The sequence below is a fragment of the Polypterus senegalus genome, chromosome 4 (genome assembly GCF_016835505.1).
Source record: "Polypterus senegalus isolate Bchr_013 chromosome 4, ASM1683550v1, whole genome shotgun sequence".
NCBI lineage: Eukaryota > Metazoa > Chordata > Cladistia > Polypteriformes > Polypteridae > Polypterus > Polypterus senegalus.
The window spans coordinates 227,649,228-227,664,251 of NC_053157.1; positions in this window are offsets into that span (position 1 = coordinate 227,649,228).

Sequence of the window (15,024 nt, forward strand, 5' to 3'; positions counted from 1 at the left end):
TGAACAGAATATTTTTCTTTTGTTCTTTAAAAGCATTACATAAATCTCATTACATGAATGTCTCATCTGAGATGCTCAGCACCTACCCTCTACTTGTCCTTTCTTCTTGTCTTTTATTAGTTCTACTGTGGTGTAAATATCCTCAGTGTGTTTCTCCAGTGGAGTGTAGATATCCATCTCCATCTCTGTTCCTCTCTGCTGAGTGACTGAAAGAAAAGAAAAGTAGAAGGTTTCTGTTGTTTTTTGCTGAGTATAATTTCTGACGTCAGGCTGCATTTTCTAACATTAATGGGACATAACACAGGATGCAGCCATTACCGCCGCCAGGATTTAATTCAGGGGGGTGCATAAAGAGATTTTTTTCTTTCTACGCTCCCCCCCGCAACAAAAACTTTTTTTGTATATGTATGTGCCCATTAAATACCTGCCAATACAGTCGCTATCTCTGAACAGTACAGAGCAGTCAGTTTTTGCATAGATAGATTAACCACTTAAGGCATGACCTAATTTTTAATTTTCTGACAAAAAATCATCGACTTTTTTTTGTTATCATATGATCACTGGAATATAGTTAAAAATGTTATTGATGTATTCAGTGGCATAGGTAGTGCTTTTTTCCTTAAGTTTTTAATGTAATTTTGTAAGCACTTACATACAGCTAGACCTCTTTTTACGCCGGTTAATAGTTCCGATTTCTGGGAGAACAGTACACTTTAGAGAAAAATATTTCAAATAAAAATTGTAGACATTGATAAGTTCTACAACTTTTATGATAAATATTTTTCTCTAAAGCACTGTTCTCCCATAAATCGAACTATACACCGCGTAAAAGAGATCTAACTGTACACTATATACTTGTATGTTGGTAAAATAGATATAATTATTTTTCGGGGTTTTAAAGTATTAGTGGCGTAGAAAGAAGGGGTTGGGGGAATTATAAATTTTAAAAAAAGTTTACATTTTTTTTCGCATTTGCATAATTATTTTGAAAATACATTTTGTAGCTATACACCTATACATATAATAACAATACACAAATAATAGCACGCTCTGAATGCAAAATATTATTATTTACGTAATAATTACAAAATAATGAATGCAAATGACAAAAATATACCACTATCGAAGCTTCAAATTATAATTAGATACTACCTTTTGCTTAAGACACGCCCAGTTGTCTTAAGCAAATGCAGTTGATTGGTTACATAATATGTATGCTCTTATATTATAAGAGCAACCACCGTGTCATACACCACGTGAAAATCGGACAGTATAAGCCGCCGCGTCTCACACACGACGGCATGCATGCCTTAAGTGGTTAATGTGAGTGTTAAACAAGAGTGTCAAAATAAACAAACGAACGAAAGTATATTCTAAACCGTATGGTTTTTCTCATGGTATAAATATAAAGGTATGTTCATAAGGGAACTAAAATATTATATGACGTTACTGTGAACAAACTTCTATTTTCAGAAAGTTTAAGAAAATTTATTTTAAGAGAAAAAGTACGCCGTTCTATATTATTATGAGTGACATAAGACGTTTTTTAATTTCAACCAAGAAGCGCAAGATCGATGATTTAGATGATGGTTTACGTACAACTGCAGATCCTATCCCGAGTACCAGCACAAGCCACGATCAAACTAGCATTGGATCAGAAAGTACCACTGATGAAACTTCGTTTGATTTCAATCCCAATCGCGTCGATATCGGGTTGTACACAAACACCAACTGTCATATTGATGACGAACTTCGTCTGAAGCTGCTGCAGGAATGTTGGACTCCTAGTCAAACGTATGATTTCAAGAAAGATGCAAACCCTGAAGCTAAACGTCTCTTCAGATTGGAATGGCTCAAGACATATCCGTGGTTAGCATATTCAGCCAGTGCAAGAGGACCTTTTTGTCGAGTTTGCGTCTTATTTCGACCTCCAGTTCAACGTGGTCTGCAACAATTTATCCTTTCCCGTGTCTTAAATTTCACAAATTTCATGAAGTTGCACAATCTCACGCCAATTCCCAATGGCACATCAATGCAATAGCTTCTTCCATCCAGTTTCAGAAAATAATGAAAAAACAACAACTCAGTATTCGTGAAATTCTGGATTCAACATACCACAGAAAAATTGAAGAAAATAGAGACAAGCTTCGGTCAATTACTTCAACAGTTTTATTTATTGCTCAGCATGAGCTTCCTCTTCGGGGAAAAAGTGATCAAGGTTCTGTCTTTACAGATATGTTGCATTTCCGAATTCAATCAGGTGATCAAGTTTTAAAAAATCATTTGGAATCTGGACCAAAAAATGCGTTATACATATCCCATCAGATTCAAAATGAGCTGATCCAAACCTGTGCAGATATTCTCAAAGAACAGATAATCTGCAAGGTTAAAAAAGCATCCGTTTTTCTGTGTTGGCTGATGAGACTGCAGATATTAGTGGAACAAAACAACTATCCATTGGTGTGCGATTTTTGCGTTGCGATGAAGGCACGGGCAGTTGACAGTGTGCGAAGAATTTCTGGGTTATACTCTGTTGACCAAATTGGATGCAGTATCAATCTCAGAAGCAATCCTTCAGTTTCTGAATGATTGTAATTTAGATTTGTCGCGACTTGTCGGTCAAGGTTATGACGGTTGTTCTACGATGGCAGGTAAAGAAGGTGGTGTTCAGAAGCTTATCAGAGACAAGCACCCTAAGGCTTTGTATTTTCATTGTGCCAGTCATATATTGAATCTCGTCATTAATGACTTGAACAATGTCAAAGAAGTTCAAAATGCCAGTGGCACAACTAAAGAAGTAATCAACTTTTTAGAGAGCACTTTACGACGATCTTTGATTCCTAATATTCCTCTGTTTTGTGAAACACGTTGGTCGGCAAAGTATAAAAGTATCAGAATATTTTCTGAGAACTTTTTGGTAATTGTCCAAGCGCTAGAAAAGCTTACAGAGGACAGTGCGAACAAAAACACAAAGGTTAAGGCTCATTTGCTGTTCACTGCTATTACAACTCCAACTTACATTTTGACGCTTTTAGTAATTGCTACTTATTCGCTAAACTCGAACCTGTGTGCAATCAGTTGCAGCAAGTAAATATGAACATTAAAGATGTAACTGCCCATATAATTCAATTAATAGATGTGCTGCAATCCCATCGAGACAATGTTTCTAAAGAGTTTTCATTGATTTTCAAAAAAGCACAATCGATTTGTGAAGAATTAGACATTGAATTAAAACAGCCACGGTTAAATAAAAGGCAAGTTCACAGATCGAATTTACTTTCTGAAAACGCAGAAGAATATTTTAGGAGGTCCATTTTCATCCCTTATTTGGATTCTATAATATCTTCTCTACAAATTCGGTATTCTTTTACACAAGAGAAAGCATTTTCACTTTTACAACTTCACCCAAAAGAAATGAGTAAATTGGATAAATCATCGTTTTAATAGTTCTGGAAGACATTAACAGTCTGTATGGTGATATTCTTCCAAACTTTATATCTGATGCTACCACATGGTATGAGATGTGGAAAAATAAAAACATTGCAAACGAAATTACCGATTGCATGAGTTTAATTGAAGAGGCTACGAAGTTTTATCCGGCTGTTTCCGAGGCACTCAAGATTGGCATGACACTTCCTGCAACAACCTGCAGTATTGAAAGATCTTTTAGCACATTACGGCGCGTCAAAACTTGGAACCGATCTACAATGAGTGACGATAGATTAAGTGGATTATGTATGCTTAGTGTACACAAAAAAAGAATAAATAATTGTCCAAAATTTATCGACAAAGTTGTAGACAAGTTTGGACAACAAAAAAGAAGGCTTGAGATGCTCTTTTAGAAACAAAGTGAATGATTGTTTATGTATAGTTGTAAAATGTAAACGTCTAATTGTAATTTAAAAATTTAAAATAAAAACTATTTTTTCGCGTTTTTTCTTATTATTGAAAGATTTATTTTTTTTCTCCATTTCCTTTTTTTTCAAAAGCTAGGGGGGTGCACGTGCACCTACTTGCACCCCCCTGCCGGCGCCCATGGATGCAGCCACACACCAACCTCAATGCCAAACGTTTCTAAGTTACCAACAAAATCGAAAAAAAATGGTAAAAATATTATTGTCTAAAGTAAATGAGGAAGGAGGAATATATGTCAGAGTAAAGCAAAAACAGAGATTTTACTTCGAGGCTTGAGCTGATAAGTCAAATTCTTTTCAGAGCTGCTATTTTTAAGCAGAAGGAAAATCTATGTTTGAAATATTACGTCATTTTTAACCGCAATCAAGATCTACAAATTTTCAAATTCCACTGAAGTAAAAGCTAATTGTGAAGAGATGCAAGGCTGTTAAGATGTTGCTGCAGCACAGAAGTACATCTAGAATGAAACTTCTAATAGAAACAGAGTCACTGTCACAATGGCTGTAGAAGAGGCCTTCCAGATTTCCACGTCTTATTGTTTTTCTGTTTATTTAAAAAGGCTTTTTCAATGGATTGATTGATCTGTTTTTAGAGTATTGTAGTATGATTTTTCACTTCTACCTTAAGACTAAATGTTTTTTTTCCTTTCTGCTGTCCATGCCTTGTATCGAACTTTATTTGTGTTTCTGACTAAATATGTCAACGTTTGCATTGCTGCTCATTTAAAAATTGTTTTAAACTCTTGTCTCCGGTATGAAAATTGCTATGTAAAGTGATTGATTCCAGTTATTTAAGGCCTGTGCTAACCAACCTTATGGTGTCCACTGTATATAAGAATCCAGAAAGTGCTGCTGCTGTGGAAAACATCCTGCATCATTCCTGTTCCAAAGAAGATAGGCGCCTCTTTACCTAACAACTATACAGACCAATAGCATTTACGTCTCACATCACAAAAACCTTTGAGAGGCTGGTACTGGATGCTATGAGTCCTCTTGTGGTAGACTACCTGGACCCACTGTAGTTTGCCTATCAGACAAAGACTGGAGTGGAAGATGCAATGATCCATCTGCTCCACAAGGCTTATTCTCACCTGGACAAAGCTGGCAGCACTATAAGGATCATGTTTTCTGATTTCTCCAGTGCCTTTGATGCAATCCAGATATCAATGTTAAGGGGTAAACTCAAAGATATGCAGGTGGATGTGCCAGTGGTGGCTTATGAGACTCAAGGACTGTGTTTTTGATACACTGGAACACCACAAGGAACCCTCCTGTCTCCTTTTCTCTTCACTCTGTACACCTCATACTATAAATATAACACCAGGTCATGTCACATTCAGAAATTCTCAGATAATTCTGAACTGAAGTGGTGTATTGATAAGGGAGATGAGACAGAGTCAGTTGGAGAACTTTGTTTCCTGCTGCCAAAAGAGCTGTCTGCAACCTAAACTCAAAAATACCAAGGAAATTGTTATTGTCTTTCAAAATATCAAATAACCTCTATGTTCAGTCATTGACTAGCTATGGGGTTTCATCCTGGGTCAGCCACGACCCACTTGCAATGCTCCCATGGCCCACCAGTGGGTCAAGGCCAACAGAATAAAAAACTCTGCACTAGACACATCAAAGAGTGGAGTGGGTTCTATCAAGATAATTGTTTAAATTCAGTTTCCCTAACTTCCATTAAATGTTGTTCAATTCAGGTTTGTCCTTCTCATAATGATTTTAATACGGAAAAGTCTGTAGAACTTTCCTCTTCTAGAGAATATAATTTTGCAATTGATGTTTTACCAGATGCAGTTCTACCCAAGAGAAAATTGGCTGAGTTGTCTTTAAAGTAAGGCAATGGGTGAATTTATACAAGAAGACCTAATGTCTGTTTCCTTTAGACTGTGTAATAATTTAGTTGGTTATAGGTTTTTTTGCACAAGAAGAAGAGCAGATTTTGTGCTGCAGGTTTGAAAAGGTGAGTGAAAGTAAGAAAGCCATTCCTTAAAGGATAAAACAACCACAACATTTATTTATATAGCATATTTTCATACAAATAATGTAGCTCAAACTGCTTTACATGATGAAGAAAAGACAAAGTAAGAATTAAAATAACACTAATTAACATAGAATAAGAGTAAGGTCCGATGGCCAGGGAGGACAAAAAAAAAACTACAGGCAGCTGGAGAGAAAAAATAAAATCTGCAGGGGTTCCAGACCATGAGACCGCCCAGCCCCCTCTGGGCATTCTACCTAACATTAATGAAACAGTCCTCTTTGTATTTAGGGTTCTCATGGAAGGATTTGATGATGATGGTCATGTAGTCTTCTGGTTTTTAATCCATCAATGGAGGAACATCATGGTGCTTTGATTAGGTGGTGGCGGCAAAGGTCGCCACCACAGAAAACGGGGAAAAGAAGCAGAAGAGAGAGTAGGGGCTAATATGGATTTTAGAGCCACCATGAATAGTTATTATAATTACTTGAATATACAGAGTATGAGGATTAAATTAAAGTGAACTTAGGAGAAAGCCATGTTAAAGTAATGTGTTTTTAGCAGTTTTTTAAAGTGCTCCACTGTATTAGCCTGGCGAATTCCTATTGGCAGGCTATTCCAGATTTTAGGTGCATAGCAGCAGAAGGCCGTCTCACCACTTCTTTTAAGTTTTGCTCTTGGAATTCTATGTAGACACTCATTTGAGGATCTAAGGTTGTGATTTGGAATACAAGGTGTCAGACATTCTGAAATATAAGATGGAGCGAGATTATTTAAGACTTTATAAACCATAAGCAGAATTTTAAAGTTAATCCTGAATGACACAGGCAACCAGTGTAGCAACATCAAAACTGGAGAAATGTGTTCGGATTTTCTTTTCCTAGTTAGGATTCTAGCAGCTGCATTCTGCACTAGTTGCAAACGATTTATGTCTTTTTTGGGTAGTCCTGAGAGGAGTCCGTTACAGTAATCTAGACGACTGAAAACAAAAGCGTGAAATAATTTCTCAGCATCTTTCAATGATATAAGAGGTCTAACTTTTGCTATGTTTCTTAATTGAAAAAATGCTGTCCTAGTGATCTGATTAATATGCGATTTAAAATTCAGGTTACAGTCAACAGTTACCCGTAAGTTCTTTACCTCCGTCTTGACTTTTAATCCTAATGCATCGAGTTTATTTCTAATAACTTCATTGTATCCATTATTGCCAATCACTAAAATTTCAGTTTTCACTTTATTTAGCTTTAGAAAATTACTATTCATCCTTTCAGAAACACAAGTAAGACATTGTGTTAGTGAATCAAGAGAGTTGTGGTCATCAGGTGCTATTGATAAATACAGCTGTCTCTAGTCTTTTGTGGTAGCTCATGTTGTGCCCTGAGATAATCTGACCTAACGGAAGGATGTAGATTGAGAAGAGCAGTGGACTCAGGATAGAGCCTTGTGGAACACCATATCGGATATCATGTGTCTTTGAGTTGTAATTACCACAACTAACAAATAATTTTCCAACTGCCAGGTAGGATTCAAACCAATTTAAGACACTGCCAGAGAGGCCCACTCATTGACTAAGGTGATTTCTAAGAATGTTGTGATCAATGGTGTCAAATGCGGCACTCAGATCTAAGAGGATGAGAACAGATAAATGGCCTCTGTCTGCATTTACCCGCAAGTCATTTACTACTTTAACGAGTGCAGTTTCTGTGCTGTGATTTTTTTCTAAAACCTGACTGAAATTTATCAAGAATAGCATTTTTATTTAGGTGGTCATTTAACTGCATAATGACTGCCTTCTCTAGAATTTTTTTAAGAAAGGCAGGTTAGAAATGGGTCTAAAATTTTCAAAAGCAGAGGGGTCAAGATTATTTTTCTTGAGCAGGGGTTTAAATACAGCAGTCTTAAGACAATCTGGGAAGACCCCCATATCTAATGACAAATTTACTATGTCAAGAATACTATCAATTAGCATGCCTGATACTTCCTTGAAAAACCTTGTTGGTATTGGGTCAAGGACGCAGGTGGAGGGTTTCAGTTGAGAGATTATACTATGTAATTCAGGTAAATCTATCCTGGTGAAAGTATTTAATTTGTTTCTAATGGAGTACCGGGGCTTAGGAGGTTCTGCAGTGTTGGGGAGATGTACTATGTTATTTCTAACGTCATTCATTTTTATATTGAAAAATACAGCAATAGCCTCCTTAGGTTTTACTAGAAGTATTTTGGAGGCTTTCCTTTGCATTACCTGGGTATAGCAGACTATCAATCGTAGAGAATAAGATTCTGGGATTACTAGCATTGTTATTTATAATCTTAGAGAAATAGCAGCGCCTCTCAAGATCGACTTGTTATTGTATTCTGTTATTTTAACCTTCAATATTTCATAGTGGATAGTTAGTTTAGTTTTCCTCCATTTACGCTCAGCACTACGGTATGTTCTCTTTAAATCAGACACTCTTTGGGTCTTCCATGGTATAACAATGCTAGAAGATTTTTAACTTTTTTTTCTTTTTTAGAATGTTTGTAAGTTTTAAAGCTGCTAATGAATCAAAGAAGTGTTTTTTAACAATATGCTTCTCATGAATGTTTTCAATCTTTATTTCTATATTAAATAGTAGAAGGAAATGGTCTAATAGACCAATATCAATGACCTGCTTTAAATCAACTTTAAGTCTTTTAGGAATCACTAAGTCTAACGTATGACCTGCCTTATGTGTAGGTTGATTAACAAGCTGCCTCAAATCAAAAGAGTCCAGGAGGTTCATAAATTCTTTTACTTTTTGGTCACACTGATTATCGATATGAAAGTTAAAGTCGCCGACTATTAAGAGTGTGCCATAGTTCGTAATTAAAATTGACATTAAGTCTGAGAATTCCTCAAAGAAAGACGCCAAAATAGGGCCTTAAAATCCAAGTTGTGGACTACTGTAGACTAGTGGAAAGTCTAATGGACTGATGAATCAAAATTTGATATCTTTAGTTCATCATGCAGGGTGTTTGTATGCCATCGAGTTGGTGAAAGGATGGTTCCTCAGTGTGTGACACCAAATGTCAAAAGTGGAGGAGAAATTGTGATGGCTGGGGTTCTTTTGCTGGAGGCAGAGTGGGTGAATTGCACAAAGTGTCTGGTGTTCTGAATCAAAAGAGTTACCACAGTCTGGCTGAGAATGATATAGACAGAATAACAACACAACTAATAAAGAAAGCCAAAATAAACATGCAAACATTGAAGAAACAAAATTAAATAAATCTTTATCATACCAAAGTCAGTCTTGTGCTTTTTCTGGCTCATCAAGCACAAAATATCGGGCCTAACCTTCTACATGGAGATTTAAGCTTTCCAGCATGCAGGCCCCAAATTCAAAAATTATGAGAAAGAGGAATTGTTTTCAAAGTCTAGCAACAGGCTATGTTAAGGCCTAGAAACCTAAGTAGGATTTTTCACTCAAATAATAAGGCACAAAAAAGAGAAATCCTAAATAAAGACACAATCAGTCCACAATCCAAACATTAAAGCCACTGAGCCAGAAAAAAAAAAAAATATATTAAACCAAAAATTTGAATATTCACATCAATGAAGATCACAATACAACTCACAATGCTGTTCAGGAAAACCTGTCCCTCAGCCTACAATATATAAGCAAGTGGCAATTTTTCTGCTGGTACCGTGGGGTGGCCCTCCTGAGCCTTAATACAGTATAAAGGGTCAGTTGCAGTGTGCCTTGAGCTGGAGATGATTCAGTGCTGGTCTGGTCTTCAGATATATTTATGGTAAAAAAACTAAAACCAAGTGCCATTGAATTGGACTTCTTGGAGCTGGAAAAGGGGAACAACGATGCATAATCATACTGACGTAGACCACCCCATATGCAGGTTTAACAAACACAGTATAGTGGATAAGGTTACAAAATGAATTACAAACATGTCAGACTTATATACTGTGCAAAGAATATGGAAACCACATTTTAAATTTATATTTGGACTGAAATATGGTGTGATACTGAATCAAATATATTTAACTCAATACCATAGAAGAAGACAAGCAATACATGGAAAGATTTAAATTGCATAATATAAAAAAAAGTTTAGTTTTTTAAGGCCTAGAACCCTAAGTAGGATTTTTCACTCAACTAATAAGGCACAAAAAAGAGAAATCCTAACTAAACACAATACTTAATAATCTAACAACTATGTAAAAAGAAGGGGAGTAAACCATAAAAACCTCTGGTCTAAACATAATCCAATAAAGTAGTTTGCAAAACTTGTAACTTTTATTAACAATGAAATATTTTCTTCCAAAAAAAGAAAAGAAAACCAAATAAGAAAGACAAACAGGCATGCCTAAAGAGACAAAATCAATCCACAATCTTAACATTAAAGCCAATGAGCCAGAAAAAAAAGAAAACAATAAAATAAAAATTCAAATATTCACATCAACGAAGATCACAATACAACTCACAATGCTGTTCAGTAAAACCTGTCCCTCATCCTACAACATATAAGCAAGTGGCAATTTTTCTGCTGGTACCGTAGGATGGCCCTCCTGAGCCTTAACAAAATGAATTACTAACATGTCAGACTTATATACTGTGCAAAGAATATGTAAACCACATTTGAAATTTATATTTGGACTGAAATGTGGTGTGATACTGAATCAAATATATTTAACGCAATGCCACAGAAGAAGACAAGCAATACATGGAAAGATTTAAATTGCATAATATAAAAAAAAAAACAGAAATATGCGTTTTTAATTAAGAAATCACTAGGCAGCCAGTTCAGAAATATGTCCATGTTAGGTTAATTTGTGATTAAAAAGTTGCCCCTGTGTAACTCCATTTCCCACCAGTTGCCACTGAGCATTCTTGTTTTACACTCACCGGCCACTTTATTAGGTACACCTGTTCAACTGCTTGTTAATGCAAATATCTAAACAGCCAATCACTTGACAGCAACTCAGTGCATTCAGGCATGTAGACATTGTCAAGATGACCTGCTGAAGTTCAAACCGAGCATCAGAATGAGGAAGAAAAGAGATTTAAGTGACTTTGAACATGACATGGTTGCTCGTGCCAGCAAGCTGGATCTGAGCATTTCAGAAACTGTTCATCTACTGGGATTTTCATGAACAACTGCGTGATGCTGTCCTGTCAACATGGACCAAAATGCCTGAGGAATGTTTACAGCACCTTGCTGAAGGTATTCCACAAATAATTATGGCAGTTCTGAAGGCAAAAGTGGGTACGACCCAGTACTAGCAAGGTGTACCTATTAAAGTGGCCAGTAAGTATATATTTGTTCTATTTTTAGTTATATTTATAAATATTCAATGCTTTGGGCTCTTAAATCTTATATAACGTCTGAATAATGCCTCACTAGGACTGGGACTGCCAAGTCAAGTTTTCATTTTCTTGCTTTTTAGTCATTCTGGTGTGTGTTCAGACCATAGTGTGCATTTGTTAATTTATTTAAAAAGCTCCTGTAAAAATCAAAATTTCACCAGGGTAAAAATACACTTTGATAAAATGGAAACGTGCTAAATAAAGTAAATCGAAAATGAATTGGAGTTTTCATTATCTTCTTGTTTGCATCATTCTATTATTATTATTATTATTATTATTATTATTATTATTATTATTATTATTATATGACTCAGAGACATTCTTTGAACAGACTGAGGAAGCTGATGCTTTAAAGTCTTTGCTGCAAACCTCCTGTCAATTAACCAAAGACACACAACATTCAATGAATTGGACTTACAATCCACTAACATAAAGACAAATTGACTATAAGATGGGATTTTTCCTAAAACTGTGCAGAGGTAAAGCTCCTGCAGGTTTTCACAGGATGCCATAAAATCTGGAAATTGAGACATTTGAAACATGTAGTGGAGAAAATTCTAAAATAACATATTCTCCAGTTTCAACTTGCAATCATTTTGAAAATGTTCAGTAAATCAGAATTGATCCAGTTTTGGAGTCTAATGACATCATCTCATGAACAGAATATTTTTATTTTGTTCTTTAAAAGCATTACATAAACCTAATTACATGAATGTCTCATCTGAGATGCTCAGCACCTACCCTCCACTTGTCCTTCTTTCTTGTCTTTTATTAGTTCTACTGTGGTGTAAATATTCTCAGTGTGTTCCTCTAGTGGATTGTAGATATCCATCTCCATCTCTGTTCTTCTCTGCCGAGTGACTGAAAGAAAAGAGAAGTAGAAGGTTTCTGTTGTTTTTTCCTGAGCATAATTTCTGACGTCAGGCTGCACTTTCTAACATCAATAGGACAGAACACAGGATGCAGCCACACATCATCCTCAGTGCTTTGAGGCTTGGGCTGATAATTCAAGTTCTTTGCAGAGCTGCTACTTTTAAGCAGAAAGAAAATCTATGTTTGAAATACCACATCATTCTTAACCACAATCAAGGTCTACTAATTTTCAAATTCAACTGAAGTGAAAGATGATTGTGAAGAGATGCGAGGTTGTTAAGATGTTGCTGCAGCACAGAAGTACATCTAGAATGAAACTTCTAATAGAAGCAGAGTCACTGTCACAATGGCTGTAGAAGAGGCCTTCCAGATTTCCACATCTTATTGTTTTCTGTTTATTTAAAAAGGCTTTTTTTCAATGATCTGTTTTTAGAGTGTTGTAGAATGATTTTGCACTTCTACTTAAGACTAAATGTTTTTTTTCCTTTTTCCTGTCCATGCCTTATATCGAACTTTATGTGTGTTTATGACTTAATATGTCAACGTTTGCATGGCTGCTCATTTTAAACTTGTTTAAAACTCTTGTCTCCAGTATGAAAATTGCTATGTAAAGTGATTGATTCCAGTTACTTAAGGCCTGTGCTAACCAACCTTATGGTGTCCACTGTATCTAAGAATTCAGAAAGTGCCACTGCTGTGGAAAACATCCTGCATCATTCCTCTTCCAAAGAAGGCAGGCGCCTCTTTACCTAACAAGAGTTTGAATTTATACCCTTACATAACATGCACACTGTTCACCTAATTTTTGTATGTGGCTTGGGAAAGTGATGGTTGGAGGGCGAGGGAGTTACAGCTCTGGTTGGACTTTCTGCCTGGTAAGCAAGGCAAATATAACACTATAAATCCATGGCTAATTTTTTTTAACAACTATTGATTGGCCTGAGTGAGTGAGTATGGATTTGTGCTTAACTTTGTTCTGTGATGAGTTAGTCACCCATCTAATGAGGTGCCCCACTTTACGCTAGATGTTGCTGTGTGGCATTGCGGGGTCAGTGAATATATAGCAAGAAAGAGCAAGGACCAATTAAAACGCTGAAAAAAAAAAACTCAAATGTACATTTATGTTTGCTGCTTAGATTTCTGATGGAAAACATATAAAAAATAGCCATTACTAATACAATTATGATTAAATATGGGTGGCACAGTGGCGCAGTGGTAATGCTGCTGACTCGCAGTAAGAAGACCCGGGTTTGCTTCCCAGGTCCTCCCTGCGTGGAGTTTGCATGCTCTCCCCATGTCTGTGTAGGTTACCTCTGGGGGCTCCGGTTTCCTGCCACAGTCCAAAGACATGCAGGTTAGATGTATTGGCAATCCTAAATTGTCCCCAGTGTGTACTTGGTGTGTGTGTGTCTTGCAGTGGGCTGGCACCCTGCCCGGGATTTGTTCCTGTCTTGTGCCCTGTGTTGGCTGGGATTGGCTCTAGCAGACCCCCGTGACCCTGTGTTAGGATATAGTGGGTTGGAAAATGGATGGATGATTGGATGGTTAAATATTAGAATTACAGTTTATAAATAATTGCAAATCAATAGCTTCAGATCCTTAACTCTATGTCAGTAACTTTTAAATCATTAATAGCTTTAAATCATTTTAATTCCTCATTCTGCTTTTTTGCCTATAAAGAGCCAACTGATTAGTAAATAGCAATGTTACCAAGTTCAACCTGTAAAAATGTGATTGAAGATTTTATCAGTCTAAATTAGGTTGGAAGCTTAGTTAGCTGGCTGTTTACTTGCTACGTAGAGGTTGAATTTGTCTGAGTGCAGATAAACAGTTTTATAATACCAAGTCTCTAAGGATGATGTCCAATTTGTGGAGTTGTGTATCTTTACTACAGGGTTGAGTGAAGAACTTTGCTTGCAATAGAGTGCACTTGGCCTTTGCCATGTAGTCTTTTGTTAATAACCATGGTGTGGTGTTTTCCTCCTCATTCTTCTATTAAGCTCTTGGCCTGTAACTTACTAGGGAAAATTGTGAATCTTTCTGTCACAAGGGTTTAAGTGGTGAAGTTGGTCCTTCTCAGTCTTCTCACACTAGGCTCTATCACTGGAAAAGAGCTTAAACATAGAACAGTAGATCTCACAGCTAGCAAACCACCTCAGAGTCTTCAAAGAGATTTCAAAATGTTCACCTCATGGAGAGGATCTTTCATAGTCAAGGAGATGGCATGAGCTTTCTGGCTTCCAAGACAGTAGATAAGCCTGCTTGCTGAAAATATAATGAGTCAGTTCCTTGATTCAGCAAGAAGTGAAGAGGTGTAGATGCCTAGTTGGTCAACAGAGATGTTATCCTGTGTTTGATTAAAACATTTTGTTATCAGAAGGCAAGCTTATCAAATGTTGGTACAGCTACAGAACTGTTCAGCCACTGCAGTAGTTAGGAAAGGGGGCACTAAGGCTTTCTGAATCTCTGTTAAAGTCTTCTCTTTTTAACCAGTAAACAAGCCTGGAATGCCATTGAAAGTATGATAAAAAAACAGGGCAATGCCTATCTTGCCCGACAACCAAAACAAAGACACAGCAGTAATACGAGGATTCCGTATCAACTCAGTGTAGCACTTCCCCTTATTATAGGACCTAGTGGTTATCAGAATCACAATATTTGTATTAGTAAGAAATTAGACATTTATTATGGCCCATTAACATGGCATCATTTGCAATGCAGTTTTGAATACTATAGTCAGCCTTTAAACCTGAGAGGTCTCTTAGAAATGACAACTGAGCACAGTCGTGGGCCAGTACCTGTCACAGTCATGTGTATGGATGTAAAACATATTTGTACAAATGATTCAACCATGTTCATGTGTCTGCTTTCATCCCTTCAGTGCTTTTACAAGTTCCATAAATTTTCACAGGCT